The sequence below is a fragment of the Hippoglossus hippoglossus genome, chromosome 15 (assembly GCF_009819705.1).
Source record: "Hippoglossus hippoglossus isolate fHipHip1 chromosome 15, fHipHip1.pri, whole genome shotgun sequence".
In the NCBI taxonomy this organism is placed as follows: Eukaryota; Metazoa; Chordata; class Actinopteri; order Pleuronectiformes; family Pleuronectidae; genus Hippoglossus; species Hippoglossus hippoglossus.
In genome coordinates this window covers 2,216,624-2,222,875 of record NC_047165.1, presented here as the reverse complement: position 1 = coordinate 2,222,875, position 6,252 = coordinate 2,216,624, and positions in this window count along the sequence as shown.

Genomic DNA, 6,252 nt, shown 5'->3' with positions numbered 1-6,252 from the left:
CAACAAACAACTTGATGCTCACAGGATCAAATGTCGTTTGTGACCCACAATGAAAGTTTTCCCATTGGGACTCATTTACATTCTTCAGCCATCATTCATTTCTAATGTTTGCTGCATTAACCCCGTGGTGACATGTAATAACTGAAACCTGTGGTTATTGTTGGACAGCAGCTGCACCGGTCAGAGATAGAAAACCAAATCTGTGCCTGATGTTTGTACGTACTGTATGTAGAAGAGTATCCTTCAGCCATGTTAAGCGTGATCGCTTTTTTTTTATTACCTAGAAAGACTTGATTGTTTGAATAAAGTTATATTTTGCTGTTTTTGTATATACTGTTCTATGCATTTTTATTGTAATACAAATAAATTATGTGACATAAGTATTGTTTGTTCGTTTTATTTTTTTAAAGCTGTGTCTAAATGCTATCGTATATAAAATAGAAATGTGATGACACAGTTATACAGTTAAAGTAACTTATGCAACTTGATTGTTACTGATTACTGCATTGGTGCAGTTCATCAAGTGTCAAGTTAACTTTCTGAGTCAAGCCACTAATCATAGGTTCACAACCCTTTTCTTTACCCTTGGTCAAAGATCGTTAAACAGTTGTGAGCAGTTCAAAAATCTTCAAGTTGTTTAATTTGGAACATTTTAACAAGTAGAAATATTCATTATTTCATGAGGAGGAAAAACTCAGTTTTCTTTGTGGAAACTACAGATTCAACAATTATGAAAGTAAATCAAATAAAATTGATTAAAACTAATACAGATACATTTCTGAGGCTGTGTGATATTGTTGAATTATATCAGATTAATTAGGTTTAATATGTAAAATCTTTTGAAAACATTGAAGCTCATTCAAAAGATGCATGCACCTCACCAGCAGGGGGCAGCAGCGTGTTCTGCTGAAACCAAAAGTGAACATTTGTTTTATTTTGAAAATCTAAAAACAAAGATTTGGATTTTGTCTAAGTTTTGCTTCATATCATTCATATTGGTTCCATCACTGCTAATGGAGATAAGACATTAAATGATATTGGATGTCAGGACGTCAGCAGCTTTTCCCACAGATGAACTCCGGGGTGTGGAGAAAGATGGGACATGGTTGTCGTGGTGACCATTTTCCCAAGGGAGACCCCCTTAGGGTGTGTGTGTGTGTGTGTGTGTGTGTGTGTGTGTGTTTTCTCACAGTTAATGATTCAGTGACCTTTTGATGGGGAAACATAATAAAAAGATAAAAGTGATTTGGGATCAGATCTGTTGTTGAACAGGTTTTGTTCTTTCCCAGAAGAGACTCTGAGTCCATCACACACACACACACACACACACACACACACACACACACACTCTGAGACTCATAAACATTAAACCAGTGTGTTTTTTGACATTGAATCACAGACTTGTTGCATCAGAGTTAATCAATGAAGAGTCAATAGGTGACACATCACAGTAAACAGTCGACTCAGGAAATGAGCCTTGAACCGTTTCCCTGTATTAAAACGTAATAAAGTGACCTAATGTCACTTATCGGATCAGATATCGTTTCCCGACATGAATACATCTGGAAAATTGGGTCTGGATATTTTCTAGACTTCATCTTTTACACATGAAGACGCAGCAGGAGAATGACACTCGCAGACGTCCCTGAGGGGGGGGGGGGGGGGGTCACACACAGGAGCAGCAGTAGAAGGTTGATTTAGTTTCTGAACCCCGCCCGCCGGCGGCTGACTGCAACACAAACACCAGGATTCACTTCTCCTGGACGAGACGGAGCCACTGAGCAGTTTTCCACGTCCTCTTCCAGCAGATTGACTTTCAGCTCATTTAACTCAGTGTAACTGAAGCAAAGGACGAGAGCACCGAGGAGTTCTTTTTCCATTTTCTCATCTGCCTGAGGTGTAATAATCAATGTATTGGAAATAAAAGAAGCTCTGTGTTAAATCTTATTTTGTTCGGCTGTGGCTGATTGGTTATTGCAGACTGTGAAGGTTATATATTATATCGGGTGTATTGGTCAAATACAGGGAAGCAGCTGTGTGTTGTGGGACTGAGATCAGCCAGCGCGTCCAAATGTAAAACACTTCATTTCAGTCAGTAAAGGTTTTGATTGGCCTCCAGGAAATGACTCAAAATGTAATCATTTTCCATCTTCAGCTTTGATTTGATTGGTCCACGACTCCATCTGCAGAGGGCGATGATCAGAGGAACGCTGACCACCTCCTGACTCAGGGATGAGACAAGCAGCTGCCAGGAAGCCAGGATGATAAAACTGGATCTTAAGTTCTCAGGAATCGATGGCAGGAGCAATATCCTCTCTCACATGCACTCCTGGATCAATGCAGACGCACCGTCATGCAAGGAGAAGGAGGAGAAGGAGGAGAAGGTGGAGAAGGTGGAGCAAAGCCTGCTTGTATACACTTTGTGCACACAATTATGTTCCACATGCCGTTTGTATTGCGTGTTGGTAAATCAGGTAATGGGACCACTTTTATTCCTGCAGCCTTTGGAAAGTTTCTTCTTTTTTCCAGACTGGAGCGAGTGAAGTGGAGGAAACAGTGGGTCACAGTGAGCGTGGAGGTTTTCCTCGGTGAAGGATGTGACTCACCACCCTGATCCAAATCTCCACTTTCCAGCTAAATGACCAGACTGCAGGAAATGTGTGTTTGTTGATGTTTGAATGTCACCGTACGACAGGTACACGCTCGGCGACAGATTCTGAGATCAAGACTTCAGGCTCTGATATTGATTTGACTCAGAATTTCATCTGTAATGTCGGCAGCACTGAAAACATTTGATCCATCACAGTGTGTGTTGATCTGTTCTGTGTCTTGTTCACGCGATGGAAACGTTTGCTTTCTGTCTATTCCTGTTTCTGTTCTGTGATGTTGTGAATCTCTCTGTAAACACGTTAAAGTGCTTCTCAGTTTCTCATCAGCTGCTGCAGAACATAAACTCCCATTTTCCAGTAGCTTCAGTAGAAGTATCTGCTGTGTCTGTGGTTTATTTTTCCTTTTGCACGTTCCAGAGAAGTTCCAGAGAAGTTCCAGAGAAGTTCCATAGCTCTTACAAAGTTACAAAACCAGATTCTTCTCTTAGAATTCGGAGTTCTAGTCGCTGTCATTTAAAACGAGCTGAAGCTGAGTCCAGTAGATCGATGAACCGGCTTCTCTTCTTCTGTTGCATCCGTCTGACCTGATCTATGACTTATTAAAGCACCTGCTGTTACCATCAATGACCACAGATGTCGCCAAATCATCCATGAATGAAATGAAGGATTGTAACTTTAAAGCAGCTCTAAAGAATAATGTAATAATATGACGATGTGATGAGGTTCATGAAGCTGGAGAGAATCATCATCTGACTTTACTTTGACTTCACAGTGAGCTTCAGCTCTTTTAGAGCGGCAACACATTTACTGTTTTGGTTTCGATTTGCCGCTCTCATAAAACTCAAACAACAATCAGCAGCTGGTGAACATGGAGAAGCGTTTAGGAGCTAAAGAGCCTGATCCTTTCCACTGGAGTTGATAATATGTCAATGTTTGCTCTCGTAATTCCCACAAAAGACATTTGCTGGATGCTCGGTTCACTGATCCCTCATCTGTGACTGAGGCCTGATGTTTTCCACCAGAAACTCAGTGATAACAGTGATAAATATAACGATCCTGCTCCAACAGAAACCTCAGAGACACAGTGTTTACCCAACACTGTCGGACGAAAGCTACCTGGATCTGAACTTCACCACGAAGCACTGTCTGCACACAGGAGGGCACAGGGCGGGGGGGGGGGGCAATTTACTGCAACATGATGAAGAAACAGGGGAACGTGATGGATGAGCCACCTCCTGGTTTTAATGAACATACAGTACAGCCTCTCGGGCGGAGGTTGTGCTTTAATTCTCTGCGTCCTTCGGGGAAAAGAGAAATGATAAGTGAACAGAATCAAAAGGGAGGCAGAAAAAAACCAGTACAGGAATGGGGGGGGGGGTGCTGAGAGAGAGAAGAGGAAAGAAAGAAAGAGTGAAAGGCAAAGAAGTCAGATAGAGAAGGAGAAACAATCCTTGCAGGTAGAAGAGGAGGTGAGAGGAGGTGTGAGGAGGGAGATGCAGGAGTAGCAGCAGAGCGTCTCTGGAGAATCGCTGCAGAAGATATCATCACAGAAAAGAAAGAGAAAATGAAAAATGCTAAACCTTCCCGAGCCCGGCTGCAACACGGCGCTCGAACAAACTGCCTCTGACACGACTCCACCGGCTGCTGCAGCACAGGAGAGGAAACACCCACGTGCACAAGCACATGCACACATGCAGCAGACACATGCTCTTTTCATTATGAAACTAAGGGCACAGAATCTGCTGGTGAACATGGATTCACTGTACATGGTGTTCTCTAGAGACAGAGCATGTGACCTCCCTCGTATGATGAAGTGTTTGGATCTGCCCCTGTTTCACTTCTGGATTGTGGGAGGAAAAGGAAACGCGGCGTCCATCTTTATATTCAGTCTGCGTCAATGATCCTCGTGTTCACAGGATCTGGGTTTGTTATCGTACCTTCCTCTTCAGATGATTTTGGGACAAAGCTGAGAAAACATGAACTTTTAAGTGTTTTTTTAACCTCTGAATCTTTCATTTCCTTTTGAAAACACCCATAATGATTGAGTTTTACATTCACTTCAGTCAGAACAACACTTAAACGTCAGCTCATCCTCGTCCTGATCAATTCATGCGTCATATTTTTTGCCTCGAGCTCCTCGTCGTTCTTACTCTTCAAACCAAACAAACACAGTGAAGCCGACTGTATCTCCAGCTCCACAGAGCGGGATCCAGTTTCAGGGGCTCGGTTTTATCTCCCTCAGCAAAAGCAGATGTGCTTTTTAACAATGTACTGAAGGAAAGTGGTGGTTGCACAGGATCCCGACTGGAAAAAGTGATTTCAACCTGCTCGTCCTTATTCCTGCTTCTCTGAGGATCATATTCAGCCCAGCTGTGTTGTTTCACTTCAGGTTTACACTCCACTTGTTCTCCGAGTGACTTCAAACCTCCTCTGACAGAAGAGATTCCAGCTGAATTTCACAACAAGGAGATTTTGCGGATATGAATCTGGCTGCTGAGGCTGCAGCTTCCTTCATTTAAACAGGAAGTGACCAGTCCAGAGGTTAAATCAAACCACAACCCATGAATCTACTGTTTTTATCTGTTTATTTTGTGAAACATTACCTGTTGCCCAGTGACACAGAGGCAGCTTTGTGTGGGCCGCCTGTCGGTCGTGTTGAATTAACCGTTTCAAATTCACTTACAGAGCCACAGTGTGTTTGGAGAAGTAATGAATTGAATTATTCTGATTGAGTTACCCAGGACGCCGCTGTTTGCTCAACCTCCTTTCAGCTGGTTTGTCGTTTGCAGAACTTTGAACGCTTGATTCTCGCAGGAACGCGACTCGCGTTAGAGCGACGGCAGCTCACTGGTGCTCGGTGAAAGGATTTATATCGTATGTGTCAATCAGTCATTGACACACACTGTAAATAAAGATGGACTCCACTGTTTCCTGGAAGCACTTTTTGTGTAATCCTGCTACAAATCAAACAAAACAAATGGAGCGACTCCAAACCAACAAACTCTCCATGACCATGAGAGATCAACTCTCCAAAAAAGGGAAGTTCCACCATTCTACCAGCGTCTCAAATATGTGATAAATCTGTTAAACTCTGGGGGATTTTCAGTTCCCGTCATGGGCAATCAGAGAAAGCGATTAGCGTGATCGTGGATAATCACATGTAGTTCTCTCAGTCCTGCTGAGCTGCACAATGTATTTGATGGTGTTGTTAGCATGAGGGTTAGGAGAGAAGAGCCAGAGAGTACAAACTATTTTATATCTCCTCAAAAAACAAGCTTTTAGAACCATCTGTCTTATCGTAAAAACCTTATTTGCTAAAAGACATTAATAAAGCAGGACTTTATTAACGCTGGTACCCAGATGTGAAGTTAGTGCCCACGCTGACCCAGAGTCCACCAACATCTGGTCTCAATTTCCTTCAGTTCACTTAAGTAATTGTGTCCTTATCTGATTTGAGTCGGTTGGTAATTCTTCTCGCCTGAGTGACTCAAGGCTTTGCTGTTTTTTTACCGCGATGCTTAGTGGAGACTTTGTCTTGTTAGAGCAGAGAGAAAAGTTCATCTTCCATGTTTCTGAAGATGAGACCCGACAGGTGAAGGAACACGGAGAACAGATCCGCGCACGGCTGCAGCTTATCACTGGA